Below are 18,659 nucleotides of genomic sequence, written 5' to 3'. Positions count from 1 at the left end.
TGTTGCAATGTTGTCATTGATATATAAACTATCAGACTGCGTGATCGGTAGTAGTGGGTTTCAGTAGGCCTTTAAAAGCACTGCCTTTGCGTGCCGGCCCAGTCACGTAATATCTACGGTTTTCCACACACACAAGTGAATGCCGGACATACTTGGTCAACAGCCAAACAGGTCACACTGAGGGTGGCCATATAAACAACTTTAACACTGTGACAAATATGCACCACACTGTGAACCCACATCAAACAAGAATTACAAACACATTTTGGGAGAAATCCGCACCAAAACACAACAGGACAAATACCTAAAAGCCCTTGCAGCACTGACTCTTCCGAGACGCTACAATATACACCCCTTGCTACCGTCCCCTCACACTTCAACCCCGCCCACCTCAAACTTCTCATGCTTTTTGCAGCAACGCGTTTGCCGCATACTTGACATATTACGGATGTCTGTTTGACATATTTCCGCCAGAAGATGGAACCCGTGCTGTTTTTTTTCGGAATTAATTTTTCCTTCGTTTGTTACCAGATCTGCACATTCTTTCTCTCGTATTACCAGTCGCACCACACCGTTAGCACCACAGCTAATGTAACCCGTGTCACTACCTCTCTGCTCCGCGAGGGCGTGTCATGTGCGACGTCATTTTGCACGCATGACAGTATGTGACAGATGTAAGAAGGTGCGCTCGTTTTATGTCTGTGAGAAAGAGAGACAGGAAAAAGTGAGAAGAGCCTGTAGTGTAATGCCCGCAGCTAAAAGCAACTGCGTGAGGACATATATTCGAATATCACGATATAGTCATTTTCTATATCGCACAGAGACAAACCCGTGAATATATCGAGTATATCGATATATCGCCCAATGAAGTAGGGCTGGGCGATATGGCATTTTTTTAATATCACAATATTTTTAGGCCATATCGCGATACACGATACATATCTCGATATTTTGCCTTAGCCTTGAATGAACACTTGATGCATATAAAAAAGCGTACCCCGTGGTTTACAGAAGAAACTAGAGCTCAGAAATTATTATGCAGAAAGCTGGAACACAAATGGCGCACGACTAAACTTGAGGTGCACCATCAAGCATGGAGTGATGGTTTAATAACTTATAAACACATGCTTACCTTAGCTAAAGCTAAATATTACTCAAATCTCATCCACCGTAATAAAAACGATCCTAAAATTTTGTTTAGTACGGTAGCATCGCTAACCCAACAAGGGACCCCTTCCAGTAGCTCAACCCACTCAGCTGATGACTTTATGCAATTCTTTAGTAAGAAAATTGAAGTCATTAGAAAGGAGATTAAAGACAATGCGTCCCAGCTACAACTGGGTTCTATTAACACTGACACGATTGTATATACGGCGGATACTGCCCTTCAAAATAGTTTCTCTTGTTTTGATGAAATAACAGAGGAATTGTTACAACGTGTAAATGGAATAAAACAAACAACATGTTTACTTGACCCACTTCCTCGGAAACTGATCAAGGAGCTTTTTGTATTATTAGGTCCATCAGTGCTAAATATTATAAACTTATCACTTTCCTCGGGCACTGTTCCCCTAGCATTAAAAAAAGCGGTTATTCATCCTCTTCTTAAAAGACCTAACCTCATGGTAAACTACCGACCATTGTCTCACCTTCCCTTTATTTAAAAAATCCTCGAAAAAATTGTTGCGGAGCAGTTAAATGAACACTTAGCGTCTAACAATCTATGTGAAACCATTCAATCCGGTTTCAGGGCAAATCACGCCACGGAGACAGCCCTCGCAAAAATGACTAAAGATCTATTGCTAACGATGGATTCTGATGCGTCATCTATGTTGCTGCTCCTCGATCTTAGCGCTGCTTTGGATACCGTCGATCATAATATTTTATTAGAACGTATCAAAACACGAATTGGTATGTCAGACTTAGCCCTGTCTTGGTTTAACTCTTATCTTACTGATAGGATGCAGTGCGTCTCCCATAACAATGTGACCTCGGACTACGTTGAGGTAACGTGTGGAGTTCCCCAGGGTTCGGTCCTTGGCCCTGCACTTTTCAGCATCTACATGCTGCCGCTAGGTGACATCATACGCAAATACGGTATTAGCTTTCACTGTTATGCTGATGACACCCAACTCTACATGCCCCTAAAGCTGACCAACACGCCGGATTGTAGTCAGCTGGAGGCGTGTCTTAATGAAATTAAACAATGGATGTCCGCTAACTTTTTGCAACTCAACGCCAAAAAAACGGAAATGCTGATTATCGGTCCTGCTAGACACCGACCTCTATTTAATGATACAACTCTAACATTTGACAACCAAACAATTAAACAAGGCGACACGGTAAAGAATCTGGGTGTTATCTTCGACCCAACTCTCTCCTTTGAGTCACACATTAAAAGCGTTACTAAAACGACCTTGTTTCATCTCCGTAATATCGCTAAAATTCGCTCCATTCTGTCCACTAAAGACGCTGAGATCATTATCCATGCGTTTGTTACGTCTCGTCTCGATTACTGTAACGTATTATTTTCGGGTCTCCCCATGTCTAGCATTAAAAGATTACAGTTGGTACAAAATGCGGCTGCTAGACTTTTGACAAGAACAAGAAAGTTTGATCACATTACGCCTGTACTGGCTCACCTGCACTGGCTTCCTGTGCACTTAAGATGTGACTTTAAGGTTTTACTACTTACGTATAAAATACTACACGGTCTAGCTCCATCCTATCTTGCCGATTGTATTGTACCATTTGTCCCGGCAAGAAATCTGCGTTCAAAGGACTCCGGCTTATTAGTGATTCCCAAAGCCCAAAAAAAGTCTGTGGGCTATAGAGCGTTTTCATTTCGGGCTCCAGTACTCTGGAATGCCCTCCCGGTAAAAGTTCGAATGCCACCACAGTAGAAGCATTTAAGTCTCACCTTAAAACTCATTTGTATACTCTAGCCTTTAAATAGACTCCCTTTTTAGACCAGTTGATCTGCCGTTTCTTTTCTTTTTCTCCGATGTTCCACTCTCACTTGTGGAGGGAGTCCGGTCCGACCCGGTGGCCATGTACTGCTTGCCTGTGTATCGGCTGGGGACATCTCTGCGCTGCTGATCCGCCTCCGCTTGGGATGTTTTCCTGCTGGCTCCGCTGTGAACGGGACTCTCGCTGCTGTGTTGGATCCGCTTTGGACTGGACTCTTGCGACTGTGTTGGATCCATTATGGATTGAACTTTCACAGTATCATGTTAGACCCGCTCGACATCCATTGCTTTCCTCCTCTCCAAGGTTCTCATAGTCATCGTTGTCACCGACGTCCCACTGGGTATGAGTTTTCCTTGCCCTTATGTGGGCCTACCAAGGATGTCGTAGTGGTTTGTGCAGCCCCTTGAGACACTAGTGATTTAGGGCTATATAAGTAAACATTGATTGATTGATTGAAAGAAGTACAGAGCAGGTATGAAGCAGAAAGAACATGAATATGTGTGCACTGACTGAGGTCAATGATCCCACATGGCTACTTTGATTAGACTCCAAGAAAGTGGGCGGTTCTCAAAGCTTCTTTATCCCTCAAAAGAAGAACGACCATTAGTTTTGCAAGCATTTATGAAAAATCTTAATCGACCAAGATCTTTTCTGACATGCCACGGCAACGTGAGTGCCGCCCACAGACAAACAATGAGGCAAATCTGCCATCGCGCTTTGCGTCAGAAGCTGCCAGCAGGTCTTTTTATTTAAGACCGACGCCGGAACCGTCTTTGATTTAAGAACTCCGAGTGAGGCAAGAGGCTGAGTAAGAAGCGGAGATTACTCAATGGCCAGCATGCCAGTTACGTCAACTTCATTGCGGCGACAGGTCGTCATCTGCGTCATTAAGGAATATTTTTGCCCCGTTCCCTCGTTTTGAGTGATTGCAACATTCACGCACTTCAAAAACATGGAAGAAATATTTCATTGAATAGTCAGAGTGCAAAGAAACCTGCCCCTAGGTGTGACTAACATCACATAATACAACAAATGTTTAGTCCATGTGAAGGTGAGAAAGTTGGCAGGCTTTCCATTCATCACGAAAAGCCCAGGAGGAAGGATTGAAAATAATGAACATTAAAGGCCTACTGAAACCCACTACTACCGACCACGCAGTCTGGTAGTTTATATATCAATGATGAAATATTAACATTGCAGCACATGCCAATACGGCCGGTTTAATTTACTAAATTACAATTTTAAATTTCCCGCGGAGTTTCTTGATGAAAACGTCGCGGAATGATGACGCGTGTTTGTGACGTCTCGGGTTGTAGCAGACATATTAGCCCAGCACCACACACGGCTAAAAGTAGTCTCTCTTCATCGCATAATTGCACAGCAATTTGGACATCTGTGTTGCTGAATCTTTCGCAATTTGTTCGATTAATAATGGAGACTATAAAGAATAATGCTGTTGGTGGATTGCAGCTGCCTTTAGCACCGAAACACAGCCGCTGTTTCTTTGTTTGTTGTGAAGCTTTAACACAGAGCGGTCAAGCGAACATGTTTCTCCACGTCAACCAGCAAGTTTTTGGATGGGAAAATTGGGATATTAAGTCTGCTCTTACCGGAGACATCAGTGGATTATGGGACCTCCTCCTGCAGCTCAAAAAGGCAGCTGTGATCTTGGCTACTCGGCTTCTCTCAGAGACACTGGCGTTCACCGCAGCCATCCGACTTTCAGGTATGACTTTACAATCTCACTAAAACAATATTTAAACAACAAGCAGATAAGGGATCTTCCAGAATTATCTTAGTAAATGTGTCTAATTACATCTGAAACGGTCCCACTGCCGCTGCCTGGAGCCGTCGCCTTTTCTTTTCTTTTCTTTGTGCTTCACTCTAACTTTCCTTGTCCACAAATCTTTCATCCTCGCTAAAATTAATGGGGAAATTGTCGCTTTCTCGGTCCAAATAGTTCTTGCTGCTGGAGGCTATGATTATAAACAATGTGAGGATGTGAGGAGCCCTACAACCCGTAACGTCACGCGCACATCGTCTGCTACTTTCGGTACAGGCAAGGCTTTTTAATTAACGACCAAAAGTTGCGAACTTTATCGTGGGTGTTCTCTTCTTAATCCTTTCAGCAAAAATATGGTGATATCGCGAAATGATCAAGTATGACACATCGAACGGACCTGCTATCCACGTTGAAATAAGAAAATCTCATTTCAGTAGGCCTTTAAGCAGCTGTACCAACTACAAAAACGTCCAGTTATTGCCTGGCTTTACCTTCAAATTAGAGATGTCCGATAATATCGGACTGCCGATAATATCGGCCGATAAATGCTTTAAAATGTAATATTGGAAATTATCGGTATCGGTTTGAAAAAGTAAAAATTATGACTTTTTAAAACGCCGCTATACAGAGTTGTACACGGACGTAGGGAGAAGTACAGAGCAGTTGCGTCTCCCAGTCATATTTCCCAACCCTCCCAATTTTCCCGGGAGACTCCAGAATTTCAGTGCCCCTACCAAAAATCCCCCGGGGCAACCATTCTCCCGAATTTCTCCCGATTTCCACCCAGACAACAATATTTGGGGTGTGACTTAAAGGCAATGCCTTTGCGTGCCGGCCCGATCACATAATATCTAAGGCTTTTCACACACACAAGTGAATGCAAAGCGTACTTGGTCAACAGCCATACAGGTCACACTGAGGGTGGCCGTACAAACAACTTTAATTAACACTGTTACAAATATGCGCCACACTGTGAACCCACACCAAATAAGAATGACAAACACATTTCGCGAGAACATCTGCACCGTAACACAACATAAACACAACAGAAGAAATACCCAGAACCCCTTGCAGCACTAACTCTTTCGGGACGCTACAATATACACCCACCCGCTAACCCCTAGCCCCCCTACCTCAACCTCCTCATGCTCACTCAGGGAGAGTATGTCCCAAATTCCAAGATGCTGTTTTGAGGCATGTTAAAAAAAAATAATGCACTTTGTTACTTAAATAAAAAATACTGTATGACAGTGCCATGTTGGCATTTTTTTTTCATAACCTGAGTGGGTTTATTTTGGAAAACCTTGTTGCATTGTTTAATGCATCCAGCGGGGCATCAAAACAAAATTAGGCATAATAATGTGTTCATTCCACGACTGTATATATCGGTATCGCTTGATATCAGAATCGGTAATTAAAAGTTGGAAAATATCGGAATATCGGCAAAGAAGCCATTATTGGAAATCTCTAAAACAAGTATTAATATATATATATATATGGAGTTGGAATATAATTACAACACTTTATGTACATATTTATATAATATTTACATATTTATATAATATTTTACTACAATCTCCATTCACAGACAGAGTCCCATTGCTTTTATGAGCGGTCGAACGAGTCAAAAGCCCCCAAAAAAGTTTTTTTTTTTGGTTTTGTTTTTTGTTTTTGTCGCGGCCGTAATTCTTTCATGGCAGGCCGCCACAAATAAATGAATGAGTGGGAAACCCTGAAGTTAAAGTACCAATGATTGTCACACACACTAGGTGTGGTGAAATTATTCTCTGCATTTGACCCCTCACCCTTGATCACCCCCTGTGAGGTGAGGGAAGCAGTGGGCAGCAGCAGTGGCTGCGCCCGGGAATCATTTTTGGTGATTTGTTTATAGGGTTAGGCGAAATAAGTGCTTAACTTCTGCCTAAACCCATTCGGTCTGTAAAATTGTCAATTTATGAATGTAAAACTGTTCAATAACAATTAATGGCCAATGCGTTCACATCTTGTTTGAATTAAGTGACATCAACACTTTAGTTGGAATTAACAAGAGGAAACACTTTCTGCTCATATTTAAACATTCAAGCACTGTTGAATAAAAGTAATCCAACAAACATTTTAACAGATTTACTTGCTAAATAAAGTTCCCTGCCTTCACGTCGCCGATAGCAGATAGCGTCCTCGGTGTGCGGAAGCATGTACAAACACAGTTTCCATATGAGTTGAGAAATTGTGTTAAGATAAATGGAACACAATGATTTGCAAATTATTTTTTAACCCATATTCAGTTGAATATGCTACAAAACTACATATTTGATGTTCAAACTGATAAACTGAATCAAAGGGGAACGAAACATCCAGACTGTTATTGAGGCAAAGTTCAAAAGCCAGCATCTGTGATGGTATGGGGGTGCATTAGTGCCCAAGGCATGGGTAACTTACACATCTGTGAAGGCACCATTAATGCTGCAAGGTACATACAGGTTTTGGAACAACAAATGCTGCCATCTAAGCGCCGTCTTTTTCATGGACGCCCCTGCTGATTTCAGCAAGACAATGCCAAGCCACATTCAGCACGGGTTACAACAGCGTGGCTTTGTAAAAAAAAAAGACTGCGGGTACTTTCCTGGGCCGCCTGCAGTCCAGAGCTGTCTCCCATTGAAAATGTGTGGCGCATTATGAAGTGTAAAATATGACAGCGGAGACCCCGGACTGTTGGACTGAAGCTCTACATACAACAAGAATGGGAAAAAAATCCACTTTCAAAGCTTCAACAAATAGTTTCCTCAGTTCCCAGACATGTATTCAGTGTTGTTAAAAGAAAAGGTGATGTAACACAGTGGTGAACATGCCCTTTCCCAACTACTTTGGCATGTGTTGCAGCCATAAAATTCTAAGTTAATTATTATTTGCAAAAAATAAAGTTTATGAGTTTGAACATCAAATATCTTGTCTTTGTAGTGCATTCAACTGAATATGGGTTGAAAAGGATTTGCCCGGAAAAGGGTGGAATGCCATCTCCGGGTTGGGGTGGAGACCCTGCCCCAAGTGGAGGAGTTCAAGTACCTAGGAGTCTTGTTCACGAGTGGGGGAAGAGTGGATCGTGAGATCGACAGGCGGATCTGTGCGGCGTCTTCAGTAATGCGGACGTTGTACCGATCCGTTGTGGTGAAGACGGAGCTGAGCCGGAAGGCAAAGCTCTCAATTTACCGGTCGATCTACGTTCCCATCCTCACCTATGGTCATGAGCTTTGGGTCATGACCGAAAGGATAAGATCACGGGTACAAGCGGCCGAAATGAGTTTCCTCCGCCGTGTGGCGGGGCTCTCCCTTAGAGATAGGGTGAGAAGCTCTGCCATCTGGGAGGAACTCAAAGTAAAGCCGCTGCTCCTCCACATCGAGAGGAGCCAGATGAGGTGGTTCGGGCATCTGGTCAGGATGCCACCCGAACGCCTCCCTAGGGAGGTGTTTAGGGCACGTCCAACCGGTAGGAGGCCACGGGGAAGACCCAGGACACGTTGGGAAGACTATGTCTCCCGGCTGGCCTGGGAACGCCTCGGGATCCCCCGGGAAGAGCTAGACGAAGTGGCTGGGGAGAGGGAAGTCTGGGTTTCCCTGCTTAGGCTGTTGCCCCCGCGACCTGACCTCGGATAAGCGGAAGAAGATGGATGGATGGATGGATGGATGGATGGATGGAAGGATTTGCAAATAATTGTATTCCGTTTATATTTACATCTAACACAATTTCCCGACTCATATGGAAACAGGGTTTGTAGTATCGATAAAATCGATCTATTCCCTTTCAAAATGATCTAGGTTCGATACAAAGATCGCTATATTTGAAATCCAGGACTACAAACTGATCTATCGACGTATCGATCAATCGTTACACCTCTAATATAAAATGGAGAATAAATGTTGAACACTTGCACAACGACGTCCTTGGCCTGCATCCGAGTTAATCCGTTTTGTTTTAGTCCACGTTTCACAACTCATTGCCAACTGAATTATAGATTGCTCCTATTATTTTAGTGTGAGTGATCTATTGTCCAGTGGTGAGCAAACGCTATAAACAGAGCCGGCCAGGTGCATCATCATACAAACTGCCTAAATGGGTCTGTTTCAATAGCACCTTTTGAAGGACGACTCTCAATTGTCTTTGCCCAATTTCAATCACATACGGGCGCTACCTAACGTGTGTAAAAACACAGATGTCACATTATATAAGGTGTCGGGATCATTACTGGGAGGCCCGAATCTGAAGTGGAAGGAAGAATAATCCATTGTTTGACACGTGTACGCAATTGTACAATCCGGGCTACGCTGAGAGATCATTGTAAGCGATGATAATAGATCCATGGTAAATATAAACAGATCAAATAGTAGTTTTAGTTTATCTCAAAAGTTGTGACACATTGTTATACTAGCTAAAATTTCAATTATTGTGCATCTCTAATTGCAATGTATTTTTACGTATTTTTACGTAAAAAAAAATTAATTATTGTTTCTTTTGTTAAAGGCCTACTGAAACCCACTACTACCGACCATGTAGTCTGATAGTAACACAATAGGTAGATAAGGGATTTTCCAGAATAATCCTGGTAAATGTGTCTAATAACATCTGAATCGCTCCCACTGCACTGTCTTTTTTTTCTTTCTTTATTATTCACTCTAACTTTCCTCAGCCACGAATCTTTCATCCTTGCTCAAATTAATGGGGAAATCGTCGCTTTCTTGGTCAGAATTGCTCTCGCTGCTGGTGGCCATGACTGTAAACAATGTGAGGATGTGAGGAGCTCCACAACCAGTGACGTCACGCGCACTACCCACCAAATACCCATTTACTGGGGTTGTAAAGGTACGTGTATTTGTTAAAGGCCTACTGAAATCCACTACTACCCACCATGCAGTCTGATAGTTTATATATCAATGAAGAACTCTTAACATTGCTACACACGCCAATACGGCCTTTTTAGTTTACTAAATTGCAATTTTAAATTTTGCGCCAGGTATCCTGTTGAAAACGTCAGTATGATGACGCGTGCGCGTGATGTTTCGGGTTGTAGCGGACATTTTTTTCCAGCCCGATCCCAGCTATAAGTAGTCTGCTTTAATCGCATATTTACACAGTATTCTGGACATCTGTGTTGCTGAATCTTTTGCAATTTGTTCAACTAATAATGGAGACGTCAAAGAAGAAAGATATAGGTGGGAAGCGGTGTATTGCTTCTGACTTTAGCAACACAAACACAGCCGGTGTTTCCTTGTTTACATTCCCGAAGGTGAAACTTTACTATGGAACAGAGTGGTCAAGCGAACACGGCAGGTTTCGGTGAGAAAATTGTGGTAATAAGTCAGCTCTTACCGTAGACATGAGCGGAGCTTGCGTCGTTCCTTGCGCACCTGTCAAAGAGGCAGCTGCGTGACTTCCCTCAGAGATACTGGCGCTCACCACACCCGTGCCTACACCCCTCCGACTTTCAGGTAAAACAGTATAATCTCACTACAACACTAGTAACACAATAGGTATATAAGGGATTTTCCAGAATTATCCTAGTAAATGTGTCTAATAACATCTGAATCGCTCCCACTGCCCTGTCTTTTTTTTCTTTCTTTATTATTCACTCTAACTTTCCTCAGCCACGAATCTTTCATCCTCGCTCAAATTAATGGGGAAATCGTCGCTTTCTCGGTCCGAATTGCTCTCGCTGCTGGAGGCTATGATTGTAAACAATGTGAGGATGTGAGGAGCTCTACAACCAGTGACGTCCCGCGCACATCGTCTGCTACTTCCGGTACAGGCAAGGCTTTTTTATTAGCGACCAAAAGTTGCGAACTTTATCGTCGATGTTCTCTATTAAATCCTTTCAGCAAAAATATGGCAATATCGCGAGATGATCAAGTATGACACACAGAATGGACCTGCTATCCCCGTTTAAATACGAACATCTCATTTCAGTAGGACTTTAATATCAGAGTCTGTTCTGCAAAAAAGTTATCCCTAGAAGCACACCGCTTATGGACAGGGACCCACATCCATCCATCCATCCATTTTTCTACCCCTTATTCCCTTTGGAGTCGCGGGGGGCGCTGGAGCCTAGCTCAGCTACAATCGGGCGGAAGGCGGCGTACACTCTGGACAAGTCGCCACCTCATCGCAGGGCCAACACAGATAGACAGACAACATTCACACTCATGTTCACACACTAGGGCCAATTTAGTGTTGCCAATCAACCTATCCCCAGGTGCATGTCTTTGGAAGTGGGAGGAAGCCGGAGTACCCGAAGGGAACCCACGCAGTCACGGGGAGAACATGCAAACTCCACACAGAAAGATCCCGAGCGCAGGATCGTAGCCGGCACACTAACCAATGTTCCACCGTGCGGCCGGACCCACAGTTAAACTATAATATACAAAATACAGTACAATACAATACATTTCAAAATCTACCCACCAAATACCCATTTACTAGGGTTGTAAAAGTATGTGTATTTGTATTGAACCATTTCGGTACAGGGGTTTCGGTTCGTTCCAGAGGTGTACCGAACAAGTACACATGGTAGAAGCGACCAGGCTAGGACAACATGTAAAAGCCAGAGCTGGAAGACCCTCCTGCCTCGTTAAGATCTCCCGTTTGGGAACACTTTGGCTGCGCGATACAACGATGGAGGACGGAGGTTTGCCGAGATTGTTCAGCAGCTGCTTCTGACATTACGTCAAACAAGTGTTGCACCTTTCCTGCTTCCGGCTCCCAAACCGTAGTCCAGGAGCACAGGGGAGACACTCCTCCGGGACTGATGTATTCACGGCGGCAACAACCTTCACTCTACCCGGTGTCAAGCAAAATAAGTGCTCGCTGCGAAATAAGTGCCCAAGCGTGTCGGGGCATATATTTAGCGCCTTAGGAGCGAAATATACGTGGACCCCAACTTTAAAAAGTTGAAAAACCTATTGGGGTGTTTGCATTCAGTGGTCAATTGTTCGGAATATGTACTGTACTGTGCAATCTACCAATAAAAGTCTCAATCAATCAATCAAAAAAAGCACTTTATATGTAGAAAGGTTTTGTTAAGAAACCATTCTGAGCCTTATCTTATTTAGTTTTTATTTTATATATGTTGACCACATTAACCCTGGTAATGAACCCTGTGTGTATATGTATGTTATGCCATTTTTTACAAATTTGGTAAATAAATAACCAAAAAATATATATTTTGTTGTTTTCCTAATGTACCGAAAATGAACCGAACCGTGACCTCCAAACCGAGGTACGTACCGAACCGAAATTTTTGTGTACCGTTACACCCCTACCATTTACAATTTCATTTATAAATAAAAAAGGAATCTTTAAATCCACTCAACATCCTATCATTTGAAATTTTATTAAAAGGTTACATCTTGAAGATCTGCGATAATCTCATCATACATACAGACCAAATTTAAGCGACTAATGTGATATCCTCAACATTAAGGAATGTGCTAAAGGTACTAACCATACAATCGCAATAAATTTAGCTTAAAACGCTGTTTAAAAATGTTTAAAGAATGTGATTCTTCTATAGAGCTATCAATCTCATTCCAGATCATCAGGCCTCTATAGGCTATATATACTAAAGCTTGTACACTTTAGATGACGATTTTTTCCCTCTTAATAAAAGTTTACTTCTAGTTTTGTGTCTATTAAAAAGAAGTGGTCACTGGAATGAGCTGGCAGGGTCTAGAATGTAATCCATTTACTACATTGTGGAGGGGGGCGTGGCCTGCAGACCTGCAGCAAAGCGGGGTGTGCCAGGACCGGCTGCGAGATCAGCAACAGGTGGGTAGATGGCCCACCTGGTCTTGCTTATCTAATCACCTGTCGCTCTGTTAAAAGGTAGCAGCCGGGGAGGAGCGAGGTGTTGGAGTTGGAGCGCGCAAGAGAGAGAGACAACACAAAAGACAATTGCTGAAAAACACATGAGAGACGCTTGCAGCGGGGTCGTTCTCCCAGGAAGGCAGACAGACTACTCGGGACTTGGCATTTAGGTAAAAACATGATTTAATTTTAACTAAAAAAATATACAAACAAAAATCGCTCACAGCGGAGGCACAACTTGGGCTAAAGAACAAAGCTAACGCATAAACAGACTAAGAACATAAACAAAACTTACTTGGCATGGCATGAAGCACGAAACTATGGCAAGGCATGAAACAAGTCAGCACAGGGCGACTGACTGGCAAAGACGAGCTTAAATACTGCCTCTGATTAGTGCTCGAGAAGCAGGTGAGCGAGCATTTTGTCCACCAGAGACAGGTGGACAAAATGAGTAACCAAGGAAACCACACAAGGGAGTGGAAAAAAACAGGAACTTAAAGAGTCCAAAGGACAAACAGCACATGGCCAAACAAAAACATCATCAACAGACATGACATTTTATTTATTATTGGTTAGCTTCAGAATAACAATGTTATTAAAAAGAATAAGAGACTTATTGTACTCTAAAAATGTTGGTCTTACTTAAAAATGCATGTTGTATTCAGTGTTAAAAAATATTATATGGCTCTCACGGAAATACATTTTGAAATATTTGGCTTTCATGGCTCTCTCAGCCAAAAAGGTTCCCGACCCCTGTTGTACGATGATATTGGGAGTGTAACGCTACACCATTTTTAAGGTCACGGTTGAGTTCACTTGGGTCACAGTAATGGAACGCATACCAAAAAAACAAAACTGCTTAGCTTTTGTGTAAACATAAAGCTAATTCTCTAAAAATATAACCTGAAATAAGAAAAGTTCAATCAAATACAAACCTTCGACTGATACCCTCCGCGATCGACGTAAATTTGCACCCCTGTTGTAGATCAATCACAAATAATCATGATTATTATTTTTGCCATAATTATCAAGCCCTCTCTGAGCTGCAACCTTATCGTGGTAGAGGAGTTTGCGTGTCCCAATGATCCTAGGAGCTATGTTGTCCGGGGGCATAAAGCCCCCTGGTAGGGTCTCCCAAGGCAAACAGGTTCTAGGTGAGGGATCAGACAAAGAGCAGCTCGAAGACCTTTATGAGGAAGAAAAATCATGGACCCAGATTTCCCTCGCCCGGACGCGGGTCACCGGGGCCCCCCTTTGGAGCCAGGCCCGGAGGTGGGGCACGATGTCGAGCGCCTGGTGGCCGGGCCTGTTCCCATGGGGCCCGGCCGGGCACAGCCCGAAGAGGCAACGTGGGTCACCCCTCCAATGGGCTCACCACCCATAGCAGGGGCCATAGAGGTCGGGTACATTGTGAGCTGGGCGACAGCCGAAGGCAGGGCACTTGGCGGTCCGATCCTCGGCTACAGAAGCTAGCTCTTGGGACGTGGAACGTCACGTCACTGGGGGGGAAAGAGCCTGAGCTACTGCGCGAAGTCGAGAAATTCCGGCTGGATATAGTCGGACTCACTTCGACGCACAGCAAGGGCTCTGGAACCACTTCTCTCGAGAGGGATTGGACCCTCTTCCACTCTGGCGTTGCCGGCAGTGAGAGGCGACGGGCTGGGGTGGCAATTTTTGTTTCCCCCCGGGTCTTTGGGTCATGACCGAAAGGATAAGATCACGGGTACAAGCGGCCGAAATGAGTTTCCTCCGCCGTGTGGCGGGGCTCTCCCTTAGAGATAGGGTGAGAAGCTCTGTCATCCGGGAGGAACTCAAAGTAAAGCCGCTGCTCCTTCACATCGAGAGGAGCCAGATGAGGTGGTTCGGGCATCTGGTCAGGATGCCACCCGAACGCCTCCCTAGGGAGGTGTTTAGGGCACGTCCAACCGGTAGGAGGCCACGGGGAAGACCCAGGACACGTTGGGAAGACTATGTCTCCCAGCTGGCCTGGGAACGCCTCGGGATCCCCCGGGAAGAGCTAGACGAAGTGGCTGGGGAGAGGGAAGTCTGGGTTTCCCTGCTTAGGCTGTTGCCCCCGCGACCCGACCTCGGATAAGCGGAAGATGATGGATGGATGTCAAGCCCTGGCATATCGTCTGACATCATGCATCGTACAACGAGCTCTCCACAAAAACCGCAGGGTTACTGCCATTATTTCCTCTCCATTCAGCTCACTCACAAACACAAGAGTGGTGACGGGTATCAGACCGGTTACCACTAATGTGCGAGTCAGGAAAATAAAATCCCTTTCCTACCAGTCCCGGGTAACGAAGGAATTGACACACAATTCCTTGATGTCTCACACAGATGCACGTGTGAAGAACGCTCCATTTAAAAGATTCAGGCAGAACAGAGTAAACATTTACACAACGGAAAAAGGTGGCGAGATTGTGCTGACAAGAATCTTCCTGTAGCGTGATGGCAACTTGGCAAAATCGCCAAGCGTGCGCCGTCTTTTATTTTTTTAAGATTTGGCACGCGCGCTCACAACAACAACAACGGCGATGTGATGTAACCTGGTAACAAGCCTTTTTTTTTTTTTTTTGCTATCTTTACCCTTAGCCCCAGTCTAGCTCATACCTTCCATAATAAGGGCTTTATAGTGAATGTGAGAGAAGCTCTTGTTTTCCTAGAGATTGCAAAGGGGATAATCAGGGAGGGGTGAGAACTCTGCTTACCTGCCCCCCTTCAAGTCAAAAGTCACTTTTTCCAAGCCCGGAGGCAAAGTGTTTTGGAGGCTAAAATAGCAAAAAGGTATTGCATTGTGTTTCGAGCGCTGTTGTCATGCAGCGAGCCATGCTGAAGCCTCGTACTCAATAGACAACAAAGGTGTGGTTCCGCAGAAAGATATACAGTGGGGCAAAAAAAGGATTTAGTCAGCCACCGATTGTGCAAGTTCTCCCACTTCAAATGATGACAGAGGTCTGTCATTTTCATCATAGGTACACTTCAACTGTGAGAGACAGAATGTGAAAATAAAATCCAGGAATTCACCTTGTAGGAATTTTAAAGAATTTATTTGTAAATTACGGTGGAAAATAAGTATTTGGTCAACCATTCCAAAGCTCTCACTGATGGAAGGAGGTTTTGGCTCAAAATCTCACGATACATGGCCCCATTCATTCTTTCCTTAACACGGATCAATCGTCCTGTCCCCTTAGCAGAAAAACAGCCCCAAAGCATGATGTTTCCACCCCCATGCCTAACAGTAGGTGTGGTGTTCTTGGGATGCAACTCAGTATTCTTCTTCCTCCAAACACGACGAGTTGAGTTTATATCAAAATGGATACATGGATGATACAGCAGAGGATTGGGAGAATGTCGTGTGGTCAGATGAAACCAAAATAGAACTTTTTGAAAGGATTTTAAGTGCGCCTGATAGTCTGAAAAATACGGTACCTCCAATGTTCGGCTAGTACTAGAGATGTCCGATAAATGCTTTAAAAACGTAATATCGGAAATTATCGGTATCTGTTTCAAAAAGTAAAATAAATTACTTTTTAAAATTCCGCTGTACGGACGGGGTACATTTCCGGTAAAACACGGACGTAGGGAGCAGTACAGAGCAGTTGCGTCTTCCAGTCAGTATCCCCTCCTCTCTCCCCTCTCTCAAACACAACACAGGAGTTGACGACTGCAACATGAGAGGTTCACTGGTGACGCTTGATGACCTCATCAAACCGCCGCGACCGGAGCATAACAACAACAGGAGTGTGTTGTTGCCGGTGCTGTGGCTGTGGCTAACAAGCGAGCTCGCTCGGTGACTGACTAATGACACCAAGTCTATGGTTTGGGATCATTTCAAAGTGTGTTTGACAGATAAGAAAATGGCAATTTGCAATGACTGCAAAAAGTTGGTTATGCGAGGAGGTACTGTTTGAAAAGTACCTGTTCTCCATGTTTTTTTGATTGCTTTTTTTAACGGGCATGACGGCGTGTCATTGCTGATTTTACGAGGAGAGGAGCATGTTCGGCAGCGCACAATCACGGATTACTGACAAGCAGACAAGGTATGTAGACAGAAAAGGGAGAACAGATGTATTTTGGCCTAAAAACTAATGATAAAGGTAAAGCTATAACACTGAAACGCCCTCAGGAAGAGGTGCTTTAAGACATGACTCGCTAGCTATCAACATCTACTCGTAAATCACTAATCCTCGCCTCCATGGCAACAAATGAAGTACGTTTCTTACAAGTATCATTCCTTTAGGACGAGGAATAGCTAAACATGCTTCACTACAAACTGTAGCTCACCAGCGTCAACACTAATGACGCCACTCCTGAATGTAAACAAATGCCATGAGTGGATTTACACCTGACATCAACTGTAATGATACCAAGTACAAGAGTGTATCTAGTCGATACTACTATGATTATATCGTTATTTTTCTATTGTCACAAAATCTTATTTCCATTATTAAAATTCATATTATGTTTTTAAATTCAGGAAATATGTCCCTGGACACATGAGGACTTTGAGTATGACCAATGCATGATCTTGCAACTACTGCGTATCGGATTGATACCTACATTTGTGGTATCATCCAAACAACAACAAAATAAGTGTTTATTAGGTTTGGACAGAAGTGTAGATAGAACATGTTGAAACGGAAAATAAGCAGATATTAACAGTAAATGAACAAGTGGATTAATAGTCATTTTTTTACACTTTGTCCCTCACAATTTTGACAAAATAATAAAATGAGAAATGACACAATATGTAACTGCATACGTCAGCAGACAAATTAGGAGCCTTTGTTTGCTTACTTGCTACTAAAAGACATGTTGTTTAGTATGTTCACTATTATATTTAGGGACAATACTGCAATAAGAAACATGTGTTTTGTTCAAATAAAGCCAATAATGCCATTTTTTGTGGTCCGTGCCCTTTATTTACAAAAGTATCGAAAAGTACAGGAATGTATCGAAATACATTTTGGTACCGGTACCAAAATATTGATATCGTGACAACCCTACAACAATTGTATCCCTGCTTCTGCAAAGGAAGTTTCCAGCTGAGCGCAGGAAATACAATTACTTTCCAAAGCAAACAAGACTGCAACAACAAACTGCTACCGCGAACAAGCAGCTTATTGTGGTGAAATCATTTACACCAGGTATGTATCAGTGTGAAGCGACCGGAATGAGAATCAGCACCTCCAAGTCCGAGTCCATGGTTCTCGCCCGGAAAAGGGTGGAGTGCCATCTCCGGGTTGGGGAGGAGACCCTGCCCCAAGTGGAGGAGTTCAAGTACCTAGGAGTCTTGTTCACGAGTGGGGGAAGAGTGGATCGTGAGATAGACAGGCGGATCGGTGAGGCGTCTTCAGTAATGCGGACGTTGTACCGATCCGTTGTGGTGAAGAAGGAGCTGAGCCGGAAGGCAAAGCTCTCAATTTACCGGTCGATCTACGTTCCCATCCTCACCTATGGTCATGAGCTTTGGGTCATGACCGAAAGGATAAGATCACGGGTACAAGCGGCCGAAATGAGTTTCCTCCGCCGGGTGGCGGGGCTCTCCCTTAGAGATAGGGTGAGAAGCTCTGCCATCCGGGAGGAACTCAAAGTAAAGCCGCTGCTCCTCCACATCGAGAGGAGCCAGATGAGGTGGTTCGGGCATCTGGTCAGGATGCCACCCGAACGCCTCCCTAGGGAGGTGTTTAGGGCACGTCCAACCGGTAGGAGGCCACGGGGAAGACCCAGGACACGTTGGGAAGACTATGTCTCTCGGCTGGCCTGGGAACGCCTCGGGATCCCTCGGGAAGAGCTAGACGAAGTGGCTGGGGAAAGGGAAGTCTGGGTTTCCCTGCTTAGGCTGTTGCCCCCGCGACCCGACCTCGGATAAGCGGAAGATGGATGGATGGATGGATGGATGTATCAGTGTTCTCGCGTAACGTGGCACCCTACTATTGATGTGATTTTATGTAAACATGACAGTTGTCGATTCAATGCTCCTTTTTCCTTATTAAAGCAACGACCAGCACTAAACACACAAATAAACTTGACATCAAATAGAAG

General features: G+C 44.0%; 1 protein-coding gene and 1 pseudogene across 1 annotated transcript in view; one reads left to right on the top strand and one right to left on the bottom strand.

The window, feature by feature from the left end:
• The window catches only part of foxj3 (forkhead box J3), a 348,227-nt gene that overhangs the window by 234,872 nt on the left and 94,696 nt on the right, over positions 1 to 18,659 (bottom strand). The gene's annotated exons all lie outside the window — the stretch shown is intronic.
• LOC133535134 (uncharacterized) lies at positions 2,061 to 2,932 on the top strand (annotated as a pseudogene).

Source organism: Nerophis ophidion, linkage group LG02 (genome assembly GCF_033978795.1).
Source record: "Nerophis ophidion isolate RoL-2023_Sa linkage group LG02, RoL_Noph_v1.0, whole genome shotgun sequence".
In the NCBI taxonomy this organism is placed as follows: Eukaryota; Metazoa; Chordata; class Actinopteri; order Syngnathiformes; family Syngnathidae; genus Nerophis; species Nerophis ophidion.
Note: the sequence above shows the minus strand (reverse complement) of the source record. Positions and strands in the feature narration are given on the sequence as shown.